The 19,038-nt window shown below is 45.7% G+C and overlaps 1 protein-coding gene across 2 annotated transcripts in view; it reads right to left on the reverse strand.

The window, feature by feature from the left end:
* The window catches only part of LOC129814847 (protein phosphatase 1 regulatory inhibitor subunit 16B-like), a 134,568-nt gene extending 117,155 nt beyond the window's left edge, over positions 1 to 17,413 (reverse strand). For both annotated transcript variants that reach the window (XM_055867936.1, XM_055867935.1), the window contains exon 1: positions 17,267 to 17,413. The gene's annotated coding sequence lies outside the window, so the exon portion shown is untranslated. The remainder of the gene's footprint in view (positions 1 to 17,266) is intronic.
* Between the last annotated feature and the right edge of the window lie 1,625 nt (positions 17,414 to 19,038).

Consider the following 19,038-nt stretch of genomic DNA (forward strand, 5'->3'; position numbering starts at 1 on the left):
AACCAGTATTCTACAAAAGCACAGACACAAGGGCCAACAGACACACCGGTCTCTACATTGCAGATGAGCTGAAGGAAGTCATCAATGACCTTGGACCACAGAAGGTATTTGCACTGGTGACAGACAATGCTGCAAACATGAAGGCTGCTTGGTCTAAAGTGGAGTCCTACCCTCACATCACACCCATCGGCTGTGCTGCTCATGCATTGAATCTGCTCCTCAAGGATTTCATGGCACTGAAAACAAAGCATACACTCTACAAGAGAGCCAATGAAATGGTTAGGTATGTGAAGGGTCATCAAGTTATAGCAGCAATCTACCTCGCCAAGCAAAGTGAGAAGAATAAGAGCACCACATTGAAGCTGCCCAGCAACACCCATTGGGGTGGTGTTGTCATCATGTTTGACAGTCTCCTGGAGGGGAAGGAGTCTCTCCAAGAAATGGCCATATCACTTGATGGGGCTGCTGATATGGACAGCCCCATCAAAAGGATCCTCTTGGATGATGTGTTTAGGGAGAGAGTGGTAAGCTGCCTGAAACTCCTGAAACCTATAGCAGTAGACATTGCACAGATTGAGGGTGACAATGCCATCCTGTATGATGTTCAAACTCTGCTTGCAGATGTAAGACAAGAAACTGTTGGAATCATGGAAATAGGATGATTATTCTAATTCTATTGTTAGAATATAATAGTGGGCACTTTGAATACAGTAGTGTTTGACATGACAACGAATGAAAATTCCAGGGAGGAGTTATTGTGATAAGGTAGAAACCAAAGTGTTGATAAGTGCTTCCTAGGGGATCCTATAATCTTTGGCTACATTGAATCTTCTCTCTTAGCTTCTTCATGTAGCTAATATATTCATTCTTTGCATATTCCTCTGATTTAGAAGATATAGTTGCACAAACATGCTGATTTAGGTCTACACCATCACTGGTATTATCAGGCTATATAGCTCATTAAGTTTGTTCTGACTCAGCAGATTTATTTGCTAGTTAGTTAGCTAGCCCACTAACTAGCGATTAGCATTAATGGCTAACAAAACTTTAGGCCCAACTTGCTAAGAAAATAAACTGTTTGCAGATGTATGAAACAAACCAATAGTGCAATTATAGAACGCTAGTGAACTTCTATTAACCTGTCTAGCCCCGGGGTGCCGCTAGCGGCACACCCCCCCCCCCCCCCACCCCCACTGAAAAGGCAGAGCCGCGAAATTCAAAAAAAAAATTTTTTTTAAATATTTAACTTTCACACATTAAAGTCCAATACAGCTAATGAAAGACACAGATCTTGTGAATCCAGCCAACATGTCCGATTTTTAAAATGTTTTACAGGGAAGACACAATATGTAAAGATGTAAATCTATTAGCTAAACACATTAGCATAATCCACCATCTTTTCTTTGTCCACCAACACCAGTAGCTATCACCAATTCAGCTAAACTAAGATATTGATAGCCACCAACCAAGAAAAAACCTCCTCAGATGACAGTCTGATAACATATTTATGGTATAGGATAGGATTTGTTAGAAAAATGTGCATATTTCAGGTAGATGGCATAGGTTACAATTGCACCCACCGTCACAAATGGAATAGAATAATTACAATGAGCAACGTGTTTACCTACTTACTAATCATCAAACATTTCGTAAAAATACACAGCATACACTAATCGAAAGACACAGATCCTGTGAATACAGACAATATTTCAGATTTTCTAAGTGTCTTACAGCGAAAACACAATAAATCGTTATATTAGCATAGCACATGTACAAACATTACCCCAGCATTGATTCTAGCCAAAGAGAGCGATAACGTAAACATCGCCAAAATATATTATTTTTTTCACTAACCTTCTCAGAATTCTTCAGATGACACTCCTGTAACATCACATTACAACATACATATACAGTTTGTTCGAAAATGTGCATATTTAGCCACCAAATCATGGTTAGACAATGAGAAAAGTAGCCCAGCTGGTCAGAAAATGTCGTGCGCCATATTAGACAGTGATCTAGTCGTATACATAAATACTCATAAACGTGACTAAAAAATATAGGGTGGACAGCGATTGATAGACAATTTAATTCTTAATACAATCGCGGAATTACATTTTTTTAATTATCCTTACTTTTCAATACAGTTTGCGCCAAGCGAAGCTACGTCAAAAAAGATGGCGTCCTAAGCCAGTAACATTTTTCGACAGAAACACGATTTATCATAATAAATTGTTCCTACTTTGAGCTGTTCTTCCATCAGAATCTTGGTCAAAGAATCCTTTCTTGGGTCTAATCGTCTTTTGGTCGAAAGCTGTCCTCTTGCCATGCAGAAATGCACATTGTGTTCGGCATGAACTGGAACGGTGCCCAGAGATTCACAGTGGCTCAGAAATAAATGTCCCAAAATCGCACTAAACGAATATAAATTGCTATAAAACGCTTTAAATTAACTACCTTATGATGTTTTTAACTCCTATAACGAGTAAAAATATGACCGGAGAAATATAACTGGCTACACTAATGCTTGGAAAAACAGTAGGTCGGTGTCCTCCGCGCGCCTGACGCACCTAGAAAAGAGTTCCTACCTACAGGATTTTTTCATTTATAGTGGCTGTGATTGGGCAATCGATACCATTCAAAGCGTCATCACGTAAAGGCATCCAGGGGAAGACGTAAGCAGTGTCCGTATACTCATAGGAATAACAGTGGCCTTAAAACTGACTCCAGAACAGGGGCCAAAATGTGTGAAATCTGACTCCATGACAGGGAAATTGCTGTAGAATGAGTTCTGTTCCACTTACAGACAAAATTTCAACGGCTATAGAAACTATAGACTGTTTTCTATCCAATAATAATAATAATATGCATATTGTACGATCAAGAATTTTGTAGGAAGCCGTTTCAAAAATTACACGATTTCCATAAATAGTGACAACAGCACCCCCTAGCCTTAACAGGTTTTAAGAAGCAAAGTGAAAACAGCATCGTTGTCATCAACATTGTTGCATGTGCTGCAATGACCATGCAGACTGAACGCAAGCGTCTCATGGTTGAGGAACAACAAATGCGCTCCTTGAGTGACATGGGTGGGGCTAAGTCTGTATGGAAAGTAGTATGGAGAGAGATGACTCAAGTAGCGAAGTAAACTATAAAAATGTACGATACACACAGCGTATCACTTTTAACAAACCAAACATTCAAATACCGTTAGAGGTATACCGCCCAGCCCTAGTAAATGCCCTTGTCTCCTACTTGACGAAAACACAGCTCTACTCTCCTCTTACTTGTACCACTCCTTCTCATCAACTGCCTGCCTGTCTTCCTTCCTTCCTTCATCCCTCCACCCATTCCCAGCATCTTGAACATTCTTTACCTTCCTCGAGTTTGTCCAGCCCTCCACCACTCCCTACTCCAGCCCCAAGGACTTGGAGGACGTTTTATTCAGTCTGGATTACTTGTCCTACTTGGTGCTGGGGGGGAGGGGGGGGGGCGTGAGATAATGTATAATGAGAAAGCTTTCCTTGGTTGATTTAAAGCACTCAGGTCAACCTGATTCTGGGTCATTGTCTCCCCAGTCGTTGTACCAAATCAGGCCGGTTACACAAAAGACTGTCTGGCTGCTGAAATACTGGTACCCAGCCAGCACACAGACTTCAGCCTTCAACACACGAGGAAATCTCCACTTCAAATAATGTTTCTCAACCACTTTTGCCAGTAACCGAAAAGACACGGTTCTCCTCATTGGAGAACCTCTTCGATTAAAACTAGCACTGTAGAGCTGACTTAATCAGTGTTAGCTATCTATCTGGGGGACCAATCAGCAACATCTGGTTGAGAAACAATGAAAAACAGACCAGGATTCTCAGTACATCTCACAGACAGAAATAAATATCTCCGGTAAGCAGATGGGCGGAGGGGTGCGTTTCATGATTAACCACTCATGTGTAATTCTAGGAACATTCAAGTCATTTTGTTCACCCGACCTAGAATACTTCACAATTAAATATCTCCCAAGAGAATTCTCCCCCGTCATCGTCACGGCTGTTTACATTCAACCTCAAGCCGAAACCTCGACGGCCCTCAAAGACCTTAACTGGAAATTATGCAAACTGAAAACCACATATCCCGAGGCTGCATTTATTGTAACTAGGGATTTTAACAAAGCAAATCTGAGGACTAGGCTACCGAAGTTCTATCAACATAGAGTGTCCTACTCACGCCACTAAGACTCTCGACCATTGCTATCCAAACTTCCAGAATGCTTACAAGGCCCTCCCCCACCCTCCTTTCGGCAAATCTGACCCTGACTCCATCTTGCTCCTCCCGTCCTATAGGCAGAAACTCAAACAGGACGTGCCAGTGTTTCGTACTATTCAACGCTGGTCTGACCAATCGGAATCCATGCTTCAGGATTTTTTTTGATCATGTGGACTAGAGGTCGACCGATTCAATCGGAATGGCCGATTAATTAGGGCTGATTTCAAGTTTTCATAACAATCGGAAATTGGTCATTTTGGACGCGGATTTTGCCGATTTTTAAAAAAATTAATAAAATGCAATAAAATGCAAATGAATTACTTAAATCATACAATGTGATTTTCTGGATTTTTGTTTTAGATTCCGTCTCTCACAATTGAAGTGTACCTATGATAAAAATTACAGACCTCTACATGCTTTGTAAGTAGGAAAACCTGCAAAATCGGCAGTGTATCAAAAACTTGTTCTCCCCATTGTATGTAAGAACGCTGTGTATTGACTATAGCTCAGCATTCAACACCATAGCACCCTCCAAGCTCATCATTAAGCTCAAAGCCCTGGGTCTGAACCTCGCCCTGTGCCACTGGGTCCTGGACTTCCTGACGGGCCGCCCCCAGGTGGTGAAGGTAGAAACATCACCTCCACTCCACTGATCCTCAAAACTTGGGCCCCACAAGGGTGCATGCTCAGCCCCCTTCTGTACTACCTGTTCACCCATGACTGCGTGGTCGAGCATGCCTCCAACTCAATCATCAAGTTTGCAGACAACACAACAGTAGTAGGCTTGATTACCAATGATGACGATAGCCTACAGGGAGGAGGTGAGGGCTCTGGGAGTGTGGTGCCTGGAAAACAACATCTCACGCAACGTCAGCAAAACAAAGGAGATGATCGTGGACTTCAGGAAACAGCAGAGGGTGGACCCCCCTATCGACGGGACCGCAGTGGGGAAGGTGGAAAGCTTCAAGTTCCTTACGCATCACTGACAAACTGAAAATGGACCACCCACACAGACAGTGTGGTGAAAGGCGCAACAGAGCCTCTTCAACTTCAGGAGGCTAAAGAAATGTGTCTTGTCACCTAAAACCCTCACAAAATGTTTACAGATGCACAATTGAAAGCATCCTGTCGGGCTGCATCACCACCGGGTACGGCAACTGCACCGTCCGCAGCCGCGAGGCTCTCCAGAGGGTGGTGTGGTCTGCCCAAAGCATTACCGGGGGGCAAACAACGCACCCTCCAGGACACGTACAGCACACAATGTCACAGGAAGACCAAAAAGATCATCAAGGACAATAACCATCCGAGCCACTGCCTGCTCACCCCGCTATCATCCAGAAGGCGAGGTCAGTACAGGTGCATCAAAGCTGGGACCGAGAGACAGCTTCTATCTTGAGGCCATCAGACTGTTAAATAGCCATCACTAGCCGGCTTCCACCCGGTTACACAACCCTGCACCTTAGAGTCTGCTGCCCTATATACATAGACTTAGAATCACTGGCCACTTTAATAATGGAACACTAGTCACTTTAATAATGTTTACATACTGTTTTAATCATCTCATATGTATATATTGTATTCTATTCTACTGTATTTTAGTCAATGCAACTCTGACATTGCGCAATATAATATTTATATATTTCTTAAATTGCACTCTTTTACTTTTAGATGTGTGTGTTGTTGTGAATCGTTTTTAGATACTACTGCAATGTTGGAGCCAGGAACACAAGCATTTCGCTACACCCGCAATAACATCTGCTAAATATGTGTATGTGACCAGTAACAATTTGATGTAGACTTCACCGTGAAACGCTTACTTACAAGCCCTTTCCCAACAATGCAAAGTTAAAAAGCAAGAAAAAGTACCAACTATTTTTTTAAATAAATAGTACAATGATAACGAGGCTATATACAAGGAGTACCGGTACTCAATGTGCAGGGGTATGAGGCGGTTGAGATAATATGTACATGTAGGTAGGGGTAAAAGTGACTAGGTAATCAGGATAGGCAATAAACAGTAGCAGCAGCACATGTGAAAGTATGCACGCACACACACAGTTGCTTCTCTTACTGCTAGCGTTTCAATACCACATCTCTTACCCGCAGCCAGGGTTAGGGACAACTCTGTCTGGTCTGCAAGTTCCTGCTTCTAAAGCTGCAATGTGTTATGAATGGAGGGGGGGGACCCCTAAATGACAATGACAATATTAATACCCATGATTTTGGAATGAGATGTTCGAGGAGCAAGTGTCCACATACTTTTATTTAGTGTCAACAGTGGAGTAGTCAACTGTTGCTTTCTGTGTTTCAAAGCCCCTGTTTAACACCCGCTTTATTCTTCAAATCATACCTGTAGGTCTATTCATGGACACCTGACTTTGTATAAAAGCAGGTGTGCACAGTCCTACCCATGAAAATGTTTGCATTTTAAAACCATTTTCCCGCAATTCTATATTGTTTTTCAACAGGGAATCCATGTTTACGTGACATAACTATTTTTTTGCCACAAACTAAAATTGAAAAGAGTAAAAAAAAAAAAAAAAAAAATTGCAACAATTCAATAAATTGAAAGAGTAGAGAGGCGAAGGTCGAGAGCCGTGCGTCCCCCGAAACACAACCCAGCCAAGTCGCACTGCTTCTTGACGCAATGCCTGCTTAACCCGGAAGGAAGCCAGCCGCACCAATGTGTTGGAGATCTGACCAACAGCCCTGGTACCACCAGGCACTGAGTCATGCTGTCCATTTACATCCAAATGGGGCCAAAAGCAGAGCAGAGTGACGTGGAGCCCAGAGTACCAGACCAGAGATAAAACATCTATTTTACAAAGGATACCTATTTCAAGATAAGTGGCATAATAATAATAATAATGATCTATTAGAAAGCCATCCCAGTGGCTAAAGTAAGTAGGTTGATTTGCTCTGGCAGGAGAGCTAGCGTTCTCCAAATATGACCTTGAGCTAGCTCTACTCTGCTCTACCCCTCTGCTGCACTGCGCTCCTCTGCTCTACTATCCTCTATTCTGCTGCTCTACTCTACTGTATTCTTCTACTCTACTGTATTCTTCTACTCTACTGTATTCTTCTGCTCCACAATACTCTCCTCTACTGCTCCACAATACTCTCCTCTATTCTGCTGCTCCACAATACTCTCCTCTTCTCCACAATACTCTCCTCTTCTCTGCTGCTCCACAATACTCTCCTCTTCTCTGCTGCTCCACAATACTCTCCTCTTCTGATGCTCCACAATACTCTCCTCTTCTGATGCTCCACAATACTCTCCTCTTCTGCTGCTCCACAATACTCTCCTCTTCTGATGCTCCACAATACTCTACTCTTCTCTGCTGCTCCCCTCCCCTCTGCTGCACTGCTCTCCTTCCCCCTGCTGCACTGCTCTCCTCCCCCCTGCTGCACTGCTCTCCTCCCCCCTGCTGCACTGCTCTCCTCCCCCCTGCTGCACTGCTCTCCTCCCCCCTGCTGCACTGCTCTCCTCCCCCCTGCTGCACTGCTCTCCTCCCCTCTGCTGCACTGCTCTCCTCCCCTCTGCTGCACTGCTCTCCTCCCCTCTGCTGCACTGCTCTCCTCCCCTCTGCTGCACTGCTCTCCTCCCCTCTGCTGCACTGCTCTCCTCCCCTCTGCTGCACTGCTCTCCTCCCCTCTGCTGCACTGCTCTCCTCCCCTCTGCTGCACTGCTCTCCTCCCCTCTGCTGCACTGCTCTCCTCCCCCCTGCTGCACTGCTCTCCTCCCCCCTGCTGCACTGCTCTCCTCCCCCCTGCTGCACTGCTCTCCTCCCCCCTGCTGCACTGCTCTCCTCCCCCCTGCTGCACTGCTCTCCTCCCCTTTGCTGCACTGCTCTCCTCCCCTCTGCTGCTCTGAGGCACTACTTTGCTGTACTGCTCTCCTATGCTCTGCTCCTCTCCTGCTCTGCTTCTCTCCTGCTCTGCTACTCTCCTCTGCGGCGCTACTCTCCTCTGCGGCGCTACTCTCCTCTGCGGCGCTACTCTCCTCTGCGGCGCTACTCTCCTCTGCGGCGCTACTCTCCTCTGCGGCGCTACTCTGCTTCTCTCCTCTGCGGCGCTACTCTGCTTCTCTCCTCTGCGGCGCTACTCTGCTTCTCTCCTCTGCGGCGCTACTCTGCTTCTCTCCTCTGCGGCGCTACTCTGCTTCTCTCCTCTGCGGCGCTACTCTGCTTCTCTCCTCTGCGGCGCTACTCTGCGGCGCTACTCTGCGGCGCTACTCTGCGGCGCTACTCTGCGGCGCTACTCTGCGGCGCTACTCTGCGGCGCTACTCTGCGGCGCTACTCTGCGGCGCTACTCTGCGGCGCTACTCTGCGGCGCTACTCTGCGGCGCTACTCTGCGGCGCTACTCTGCGGCGCTACTCTGCGGCGCTACTCTGCGGCGCTACTCTGCGGCGTTACTCTGCGGCGTTACTCTGCGGCGCTACTCTGCGGCGCTACTCTGCGGCGCTACTCTGCGGCGCTACTCTGCGGCGCTACTCTGCGGCGCTACTCTGCGGCGCTACTCTGCGGCGCTACTCTGCGGCGCTACTCTGCTTCTCTCCTCTGCGGCGCTACTCTGCTTCTCTCCTCTGCGGCGCTACTCTGCTTCTCTCCTCTGCGGCGCTACTCTGCGGCGCTACTCTGCGGCGCTACTCTGCGGCGCTACTCTGCGGCGCTACTCTGCGGCGCTACTCTGCTTCTCTCCTCTGCGGCGCTACTCTGCTTCTCTCCTCTGCGGCGCTACTCTGCTTCTCTCCTCTGCGGCGCTACTCTGCTTCTCTCCTCTGCGGCGCTACTCTGCTTCTCTCCTCTGCGGCGCTACTCTGCTTCTCTCCTCTGCGGCGCTACTCTGCTTCTCTCCTCTGCGGCGCTACTCTGCTTCTCTCCTCTGCGGCGCTACTCTGCTTCTCTCCTCTGCGGCGCTACTCTGCTTCTCTCCTCTGCGGCGCTACTCTGCTTCTCTCCTCTGCGGCGCTACTCTGCTTCTCTCCTCTGCGGCGCTACTCTGCTTCTCTCCTCTGCGGCGCTACTCTGCTTCTCTCCTCTGCGGCGCTACTCTGCTTCTCTCCTCTGCGGCGCTACTCTGCTTCTCTCCTCTGCGGCGCTACTCTGCTTCTCTCCTCTGCGGCGCTACTCTGCTTCTCTCCTCTGCGGCGCTACTCTGCTTCTCTCCTCTGCGGCGCTACTCTGCGGCGCTACTCTGCGGCGCTACTCTGCGGCGCTACTCTGCGGCGCTACTCTGCGGCGCTACTCTGCTTCTCTCCTCTGCGGCGCTACTCTGCTTCTCTCCTCTGCGGCGCTACTCTGCTTCTCTCCTCTGCGGCGCTACTCTGCTTCTCTCCTCTGCGGCGCTACTCTGCGGCGCTACTCTGCGGCGCTACTCTGCGGCGCTACTCTGCGGCGCTACTCTGCTTCTCTCCTCTGCGGCGCTACTCTGCTTCTCTCCTCTGCGGCGCTACTCTGCGGCGCTACTCTGCGGCGCTACTCTGCTTCTCTCCTCTGCGGCGCTACTCTGCTTCTCTCCTCTGCGGCGCTACTCTGCTTCTCTCCTCTGCGGCGCTACTCTGCTTCTCTCCTCTGCGGCGCTACTCTGCTTCTCTCCTCTGCGGCGCTACTCTGCTTCTCTCCTCTGCGGCGCTACTCTGCTTCTCTCCTCTGCGGCGCTACTCTGCTTCTCTCCTCTGCGGCGCTACTCTGCTTCTCTCCTCTGCGGCGCTACTCTGCTTCTCTCCTCTGCGGCGCTACTCTGCTTCTCTCCTCTGCGGCGCTACTCTGCTTCTCTCCTCTGCGGCGCTACTCTGCTTCTCTCCTCTGCGGCGCTACTCTGCTTCTCTCCTCTGCGGCGCTACTCTGCTTCTCTCCTCTGCGGCGCTACTCTGCTTCTCTCCTCTGCGGCGCTACTCTGCTTCTCTCCTCTGCGGCGCTACTCTGCTTCTCTCCTCTGCGGCGCTATTCTGCTTCTCTCCTCTGCGGCGCTACTCTGCTTCTCTCCTCTGCGGCGCTACTCTGCGGCGCTACTCTGCGGCGCTACTCTGCGGCGCTACTCTGCGGCGCTACTCTGCGGCGCTACTCTGCGGCGCTACTCTGCGGCGCTACTCTGCGGCGCTACTCTGCGGCGCTACTCTGCGGCGCTACTCTGCGGCGCTACTCTGCGGCGCTACTCTGCGGCGCTACTCTGCTTCTCTCCTCTGCGGCGCTACTCTGCTTCTCTCCTCTGCGGCGCTACTCTGCTTCTCTCCTCTGCGGCGCTACTCTGCTTCTCTCCTCTGCGGCGCTACTCTGCTTCTCTCCTCTGCGGCGCTACTCTGCTTCTCTCCTCTGCGGCGCTACTCTGCTTCTCTCCTCTGCGGCGCTACTCTGCTTCTCTCCTCTGCGGCGCTACTCTGCTTCTCTCCTCTGCGGCGCTACTCTGCTTCTCTCCTCTGCGGCGCTACTCTGCTTCTCTCCTCTGCGGCGCTACTCTGCTTCTCTCCTCTGCGGCGCTACTCTGCGGCGCTACTCTGCGGCGCTACTCTGCTTCTCTCCTCTGCGGCGCTACTCTGCTTCTCTCCTCTGCGGCGCTACTCTGCGGCGCTACTCTGCGGTGCTACTCTGCGGCGCTACTCTGCGGTGCTACTCTGCGGCGCTACTCTGCGGTGCTACTCTGCTTCTCTCCTCTGCGGTGCTACTCTGCTTCTCTCCTCTGCGGCGCTACTCTGCTTCTCTCCTCTGCGGCGCTACTCTGCTTCTCTCCTCTGCGGCGCCACTCTACTCTACTCTACTCTACTCTACTCTACTCTACTCTACTCTACTCTACTCTACTCTACTCTACTCTACTCGGCTGCGGCGACGACTCTACACCGCCGCCGCAGCTCGGCTGTGCTTGGCTTTTCACAACAATACTGAAGGAGGGATAAAATAAACCTCACAATGGCCCCACAGGTCACACGCCTTCCTGACATTAATGCACAGGGCGCAAACACTGAGCTAACTTCCTGTGGACACTGACTGAACCACAGCCATTGATTGGTGCAGCAGGAGTAGACTAGCATGCTTGGGGATACTGTAGGAAATGTGGTGTTAGTGGTAGCCAGTTAGTGAGGTAGCCAATGAGAACAGTGTCAAAGGAAAAGTTTACCCAAAATCCAGAAACTCCCAAGTGATTCCATTTGAGTGGAGTTTGCCCTCTCCCCCGCTCTCTCCCTGGAGTGCAGGAGAGAGACAGCTGCAAAAACGGTCACGTGACTCCTGATGTTGCTGGATGCAAACCTTGCTCTGCTCCGTTGTCAGTGAACGCTTGATCCCCAAATCAGCGAACAGTGGACAAATGCATTGTTTTATTAAAACATTATTTTATATAATTATTTGAGGTAGGCGAATGCCACAGCAGCGAGGATTGGGTAAGAACTGCGCACGTGCGCGCCCATGTGGGGGGAACCATGCTAAGTAGAAACGGTCAATTATACAGAAATAGTAAATACGATGTAAATACTCCTGCTGCCAACCTGTGTGTAGCAAGCGCTTCAGTGACGATGCATATGAATGAGAGATGCCATCTAACGACACAGCTTTTGCGATTGCATTTCCATGGACTGGATCTGGCGCGGTGCCAAAATACAAAGGCACATTTGAGAAGGGAACGCGACAAAGCAAGCGTGCAGAGCTATGTAGCCTAGCCTGATCACTGAAGTTTGAGGTGTTCTTTTTGGGTTATTGCCATTGCCCATGCACCGAGTGTGCAAAATATTATGAACTTGTTCCTAATGTTGAGTTGCTCTCCCACTTTTGCACTCAGAACAGCCTCAATTGGCTGGGGAATGGACTCTACAAGGTGCCAAAAGCATTCTACGTGGATGCTGGCCCATGTTGACTTCAATGCTTCCCACAATTGAGTCAAGTTGGCTGGATGTCCTTTGGGTGGTGGACCATTCTTACACACGGGAAACGGTTGAGCGTGACAACTCCAGCAACGTTGCAGTTCTTGACACACTCAAACCGGTGCGCCTGGCACCTACTACACAATCCACATCTCAATTGTCTCAAGGCTTAAAAAAATACTTATTTAAACCCGTCTCATCCCCTTCATCTACACTGATTGAATTGGATTTATAAAGTGACATCAATAAGGGATCATAGCTTTCACCTGGTCAGTCTATCATAGAAAGAGAAGGTGTTCCTAATGTTTTGTACACTCGGTGTTCATATGAAGCGGGTAAAGCAGTATGTGAACATTATTAAAGTGACCAGTGTTCAATGACTATGTACACAGGGCAGCAGTCTAAGGTGCAGGGTAGAGTACCGGGTGGTAGCCTGCAAGTGACTAAATTCAGGGCAGAGTCCGGCAAGTCGTGACTATTTAACAGTCTGACGGCCTGGAGATAGAATTGTATTTTTATTTAACTTGGCAAGTCAGTTAAGAACAAATTCTTATTTACAATGACGGCCTACCAAAAGGCCTCCTGCGGGGACGGGGGGATTGGGATTATAAATAGGACAAAACACGCCTCACGACAAGAGACAAAACAACGCTCCATAAAGACAGAAACTGTTTTTCAGTCTCTCGTCCCCAGCTTTGATTCAGGAAAACCAGTGTTTGAGATGTGTGGTTGCAATATCAACAACCCCTTATCGCTGTTATATATCTTTTCATGCATCATTCAAGACTCAGGGCTCTATTCAAAATCTGTAAAGCTGAACCGTTATAGATTTCGCAATAGAAATGCAAAGGTATTTTCAGGCCGAGCCGACAAAATGCCAAAGCGTGAAATGTTCCTTTAAAATTTGAATCATGCAGTACAGCTGAACTTCTGCAATACGGATTGAATTGAGCCCGCAGTTGAAATTGTGTGCAGCACAATGGATGTATAATGCACAATGTCTCAGGAAAGACTGTCCGGGTTGTCAATATTCAGTAAAGAAAACAGTCGGGCCCACAACCTGGACCTACAGGCCGTGGTGAAAACATTTGCACACAAAAATACAAGGCCACGCAGTTGCAAACTCTAGCTACTATAGGCCTCTGCATTGAATATTTATTTTGTTTACCTTGATTGAAGCCCATTTGTGTAAGCTATTAACCAGACAAAACCTGCTAAGTTCAACAATAAATAGTGGCTAAATGTATCCTTAATCTCATTGTTATTGTTTCCTCATTGTTAGGCTATTTGAGGTGTAATTTATTTTATAGAAAAAGTATAAATATCAGCTAAATACAGTATACAGCTATAGATAGGCTACACTGCATAATGGAAAATTCCATAGTAAGCTAGTGTGTTGAGGGCGAACTGACTATTATTTAGCATTGACAGACTGGTTTTACGCACACCAACTTTCTATTCAAGCTGGTAGAGAGTGAGGATGACTCATGTCATGCAGTTTCAGATAGGCTACAAAGGACAGTTGTGTGTGTGTGTGTGTGCGGCGCGTGTGTGTGTATATATATATATATATATATATATATATATATATATATATATATATATATATATATATATATATATATATATATATATATATATATATATATATATATATATATATACACACACACACACACATTTTTTATATATTGGTTGCTGATTAGTATGCTGTTTTATCAAAAATGAATTTAATTTAAAAATCTGCAACGTTTGGATTTCCAACTTTAGTTACTGAAAAAGTAAATACATAATTGAAGAGAAACTGTTACGCCAGTGGTACTATAAACGCCACTGTACCATCTTCAGTATCTTCATTACACCCCCCCCCCCCCCTCCCTCATGAGGGTGCACATGTGCAGCTGTTACCCATCTCTGCTGCTGTGGCAGTCAGCTACATAAAATAATGATAGAAAAGAATCAAATGTTTTTAGGTGAAAAGTACATATTTCCTGGCAAAACATTTCTTGATGGTACTTGACAAAAATAACTTATTTGCCTGTATGCTTTCAATAACACAATACATTGTCCACAGATCGCAAATCATGCATTCACTAACAACAGAGCAGTGACGTGTGTTTTGTCCTATATTTATATTTGATTTATTTTTAATACCAGCCCCTGTCCCCGCAGGAGGCCCTTTCGTAGGATGTCATTGTACATAATAATTTGTTCTTAACTGACTTGCCTAGGGAAATAATGGTTAAACGTTTCATTTTTTTTTAAAGAACGAGGCCTGCATCCAGCAAAGTCACAAGTCACGTGACCCGTTTTTTGCGGCTGTCTCAGTTCTGCACCCCAGGAAGAGAGAGACAACTCATCTGAACTCGTTTTAATGTATGGAATCACTGGGATTAGAATTTCAGGATTTGAGGTAAACTTCTCCTTCAACCACTGAGGTAGAGCGGGTGAGGTAGAGCTAGTGTAGAGCTATAGGACAGCATGCCTCCCGACAAAGTGTCTGCAGGAGATGCCCTTTTAGCCAGTGAGGTAGAACACGGCTAGTAACTGGTGCAAGCCAAGGCAAGGCTAGCATGCTTGGGGACAGTACAGGAAATGCTGTGTCTTTTAGCCATTGAGGTAGAATGACCGTCACACTACTGTCTGTAATGCAGCACGAGATGCCTCAATGCGGGAAGGACAAACATTCCACCAAAACACACACACACACACACACACACTCACTGTTGCACACATTATCCATCATTACTATCTCAATGTACCTGTACTAGTAGAAATAGAGGATAATACTATCCTTCTGCTTTGAGTATGCACTGCCCTGTGCACTCTGAGGAACTAGTAACTGGATGTATAATATATTCTGTCCCTGTAGTTAGTTTTGTACCCTAACTTCCGCATGATTATTCCAACACCATGGTTTAGAGATTTCTCTTCTCATTAAATGTTGAAACCGTCGCTGCCCGGCAGGTTCAGCTTGTAGACTAGTAGAAGATCAAATCCATGACGATTGCGATCAGAGCAGTTCCACTTCAACGTGACATCCAGCCCGTTTTATTTTTCAGAAGCAGAAAGCAAATTTCCTCGCTGCTATGTTCAACACACACGCGCGCGTTCTCTCTCACACGCGCACAATCCACACGCCAGCCCGCTGACCAAACCCAGTGCTTTCATGTTCTGGGTTTCTATTCAAATTGCAACATGTTGGTTGATACCGACCCGTGCTTTGGAAAATGTCCTCTCCGCTCTAAGCCATGCCTAGGCCTGTTCACTTAGCATGCAGTGATTCTGCTCAGTCAGTTATCTGATTACAACAAGCATGTTGGAAGGCTTCCTGAGTTGTGTGTGTGTGTGTGTGTGTGGCCATTGTTCCCGTGTGATTACGGCTCTGCCAGCATGTGTGTGTGTGAGCACTGTGTTGGTGTGGGCAGTGGGCACAGTGTATTATGTCTGATGGCCCATCCCGAAAGGTAGCTGATCGCCAGTGCAGACGCAGAGAGAGACAGCAATAGAAACCTCTCAAGACGTCCCCACACATCAAACATTCAAGGGCTACACTACCCAAAGTGCCAGAGAAAAGTGCCGGAGAGCGGTACATATTACCAAAGGCACATTTAGCAACAACAACAACAAAAGACATGGCCAATATTATAACAGGCTTATGTTGTTATCTTGAGTGAATCACATCCTAAAGAATGTTTGATTCGGGAGAACACCATAAGCAAAATGCATACAGTGTAAGAAAAACCAACCAAGCTCCAGGCAACAATTTACATTACCAGTAATGCTGTAATTACTCTAGTCTAGTAGGCTACCAATATTGCCTAGTGAGCTACTTCAGTAGGCTAATTAGAAGTGGCATAAAGTACTTAAGTAGTACTTTCAAGTATTTTTACTTAAGTAGTTTTTGGGGGTTTATATTTTTTGGGACAACTTTTACTTTACTACATTCCTAAAGAAAATAATATATGTTTTACTCGATACATTTTCCCTGGAACCCAAAAGTTAAAAAAAAAAAAAAAAACTGTTTGAATGCTTAGCAGGACAGGAGGATGGTCCAATTCACACACACATCAAGAGAACATCCCTGATCATCCCTACTGCCTCTTATCTGGCGGACTCCCTAAACATAAGTGCTTTGTAAATTATGTCTGCGTGTTGGAGCGTGCCCCTGGCTATCCGTCAATTTAAAACAACAAGAAAATAGTGCCATCTGGTTGGCTTAATATAAGGAATTTGAAATTATTCAAACTTTCACTTTTCATACTTAAGTATATTCTGGCAATTACATTTACTTTTGATACTTAGGTATATTTAAAAATTAAATACTTTTAGACTTTTACTCAAGTAGTATTTTACTGGGTGACCTTCACTTTTACTTGATTCATTTTCTATTAAGGTATCTTTACTTTTACTCAAGTATGTCATTTGGGTACTTTTTCCACCACTGCTAATTAGGCTACTCTGTAATTGCATTCCAGTGGTTGTTTTTTGTCATTAGCCTACACAAGTGGAATAAAGCAGTCTATTGGGACAAGAACACTATTCTACATTGACCAATATAAAGCCTATATTATACTGCCAGACCGCATAATAGCCTAAATACAAACAGACAGTAGCCTAACCTCTCTTGTGAGCTACTTTAAAGAACGAATACCGGAATCTATCTGAACACGATCATAAAATGCCCACGGCAGTCTTCCCCCATCGGACGTGTGGGACTGTGACTTCTGAAACGAGTAGTAACAAAATCTCTCAAATTGAAATGGACAATCATCCTTCTTTCGGTCCTTCCTCCCTACACCTTACGAACTGCTGTGACGAACCCTGTTGCCTCTTCAAATACCAAGTGGCCAGCCAGCAACATACAAGTAGGATTGAAACATTGTTGAGATCTAGTGCAGAAATCAGTATGTGTTCATTTTCTAGAATCTGGGCCACATTTGTGGAGCCAGCAACGGCAAAGAAGAATTGGTTACAGTAACGCACGGTAATGTAACAGTAAAGCTATAGACATGCCTTCTTGGCACCCTCCCAATGCCGCTATCCTCACTGCTCCGAAAATACCTCCTTTCTTTCCGCTGTTTCCTTTGAATCAATCGAACAGAAGACCTCCACCCGAAAACGGATCGCATTTGTAAAATAAGGTTGTACTCACCGACTGTTACTAGGTTTTCATTAGTTCCAATTTCACTCGCTGGGATAAGCCTGCAGCAGCGTTCGCGTCCTGTAGCTAACTAATAGCGACACAGAAAAGCCAGGGTGGCTGGGAAGGCAAGAACGCTGTAAGCAGCTCTGTCGCTAGTCGCCGCCCACGGCAGATATGAGAACGCCCCTAGCGAGAAGTGACTTCTCGACGGCGGGGCTGGGGATGAGGCAAAGAGAGAAGGAGGAGACCCGAGTAAAATGCAGACAGACAACACACATGGAGTGCAGTGGTTGGAAAAAAGTACCCAATTGTCATACTTAATATTAAAGTAAAAGTGGAAGATTCCCTAATGGAAAATGACTCAAGTAAAAGTGGAAGTCACTCAGTAAAATACTACTTGAGTAAAAGACTAAAAGTATTTGGTTTAAAATATACTTTAATGTCAAAAGTACATGTAATTGATCAAATATACTTAAGTATCAAAAGTAAAAATATATAAATAATTCCAAAGTCCTTATATTAAAATGGCATCATTTTCTCGTTTTTATTTATTTACAGATAGCCAGGGGCGCGCTCCAACACTCAGACATGAATTTCAAACGAAGCATGTGTTTAGTGAGTCCACCAGATACGAGGCAGTAGGGATGACCAGGGATGTTCTTTTGATAAGTGTGTGAATTAGACCATTTTATAGTCGTGCTGAGCATTCAAAATGAGTACTTTTGGTTGTCAGGGAAAATGTATGGAGTAAAAAATACATACTTTTCTTTAGGAATGTAGTGAAGTAAAAGTTGTCAAAAATATAATAAGGAAAGTACAAATACCCACAAAAATCAACTTAAGTAGTACACCACTGATACATTAGATACACCTCAAAGGTACTCTAGGGTAAGCAATTATAAAGCAATAGCTCTGTACTGTAGCTCAACTTCTGTGACTTAAATTGAAAGATATTAATACCACAGACGGTAATAATTCATTCTAAGCACCCTAACTTTACTGGCTAAAACCCAGGCGAGAAGAAAAAGGCAGTGAGTCGATATCTCAAAGCCCTTGAAAATGAAATGAGATATGCATTTTATCGCTCTCTCTCTCTGGCCCTATTTCCACGACTTAAGATGGAGAGTCTGAGGAGGGGAGTGGCAAACGAAATTTCAACTTTTAAATTCACATTACATCCTTGCCTTACCTTTTCGTTGTGGCTGGCAACGTGACATTCTAGGTGCGCAGCTTGAATTGAGCCCCACAGTGGACACCCATAAAACCTAGCAGTCAAACACGGAAAATGGTTCCAAACGTTTTTTCACCATTCATTGTATCCATTGCGGGTTTCAGAAAGACTTCAAATAAGGGCTGTGTTTCGTGTAGGATTACCCTTGCTTGATGTTTTGATAAGGTGTACATTTATTTTGGACAAGGTGACTTTTATCCCTATATTCCACTCTATTTACTCTCAGATTCCAAAATGCTAATTGGCAAAGTAGACATCATGAAGACTACAAATCCCTGCAAGCTCCTGCACATCATCTACTAGCTACCTTGATCCAAAACAAAATATATATTGAACATTTTAATTTACTGTTCAATATTTCATTGAACTAATATTTGTCTTATTTATGCATTTGGTATTTTGTCTTCTACAGAATACTATCCTAGTAGCAGTCAGATATTTATGTGCCATGAATACTAGGCTAGTTTTTTTTGCAAAGAACCTATATAGCTAGCTAGCTACCTAGATGATATTAGTAACACTCTTATTTTACCAGATCCTCGTCTCCTTC

The sequence above is a fragment of the Salvelinus fontinalis genome, chromosome 18, assembly GCF_029448725.1.
Source record: "Salvelinus fontinalis isolate EN_2023a chromosome 18, ASM2944872v1, whole genome shotgun sequence".
NCBI classification, from domain to species: Eukaryota; Metazoa; Chordata; class Actinopteri; order Salmoniformes; family Salmonidae; genus Salvelinus; species Salvelinus fontinalis.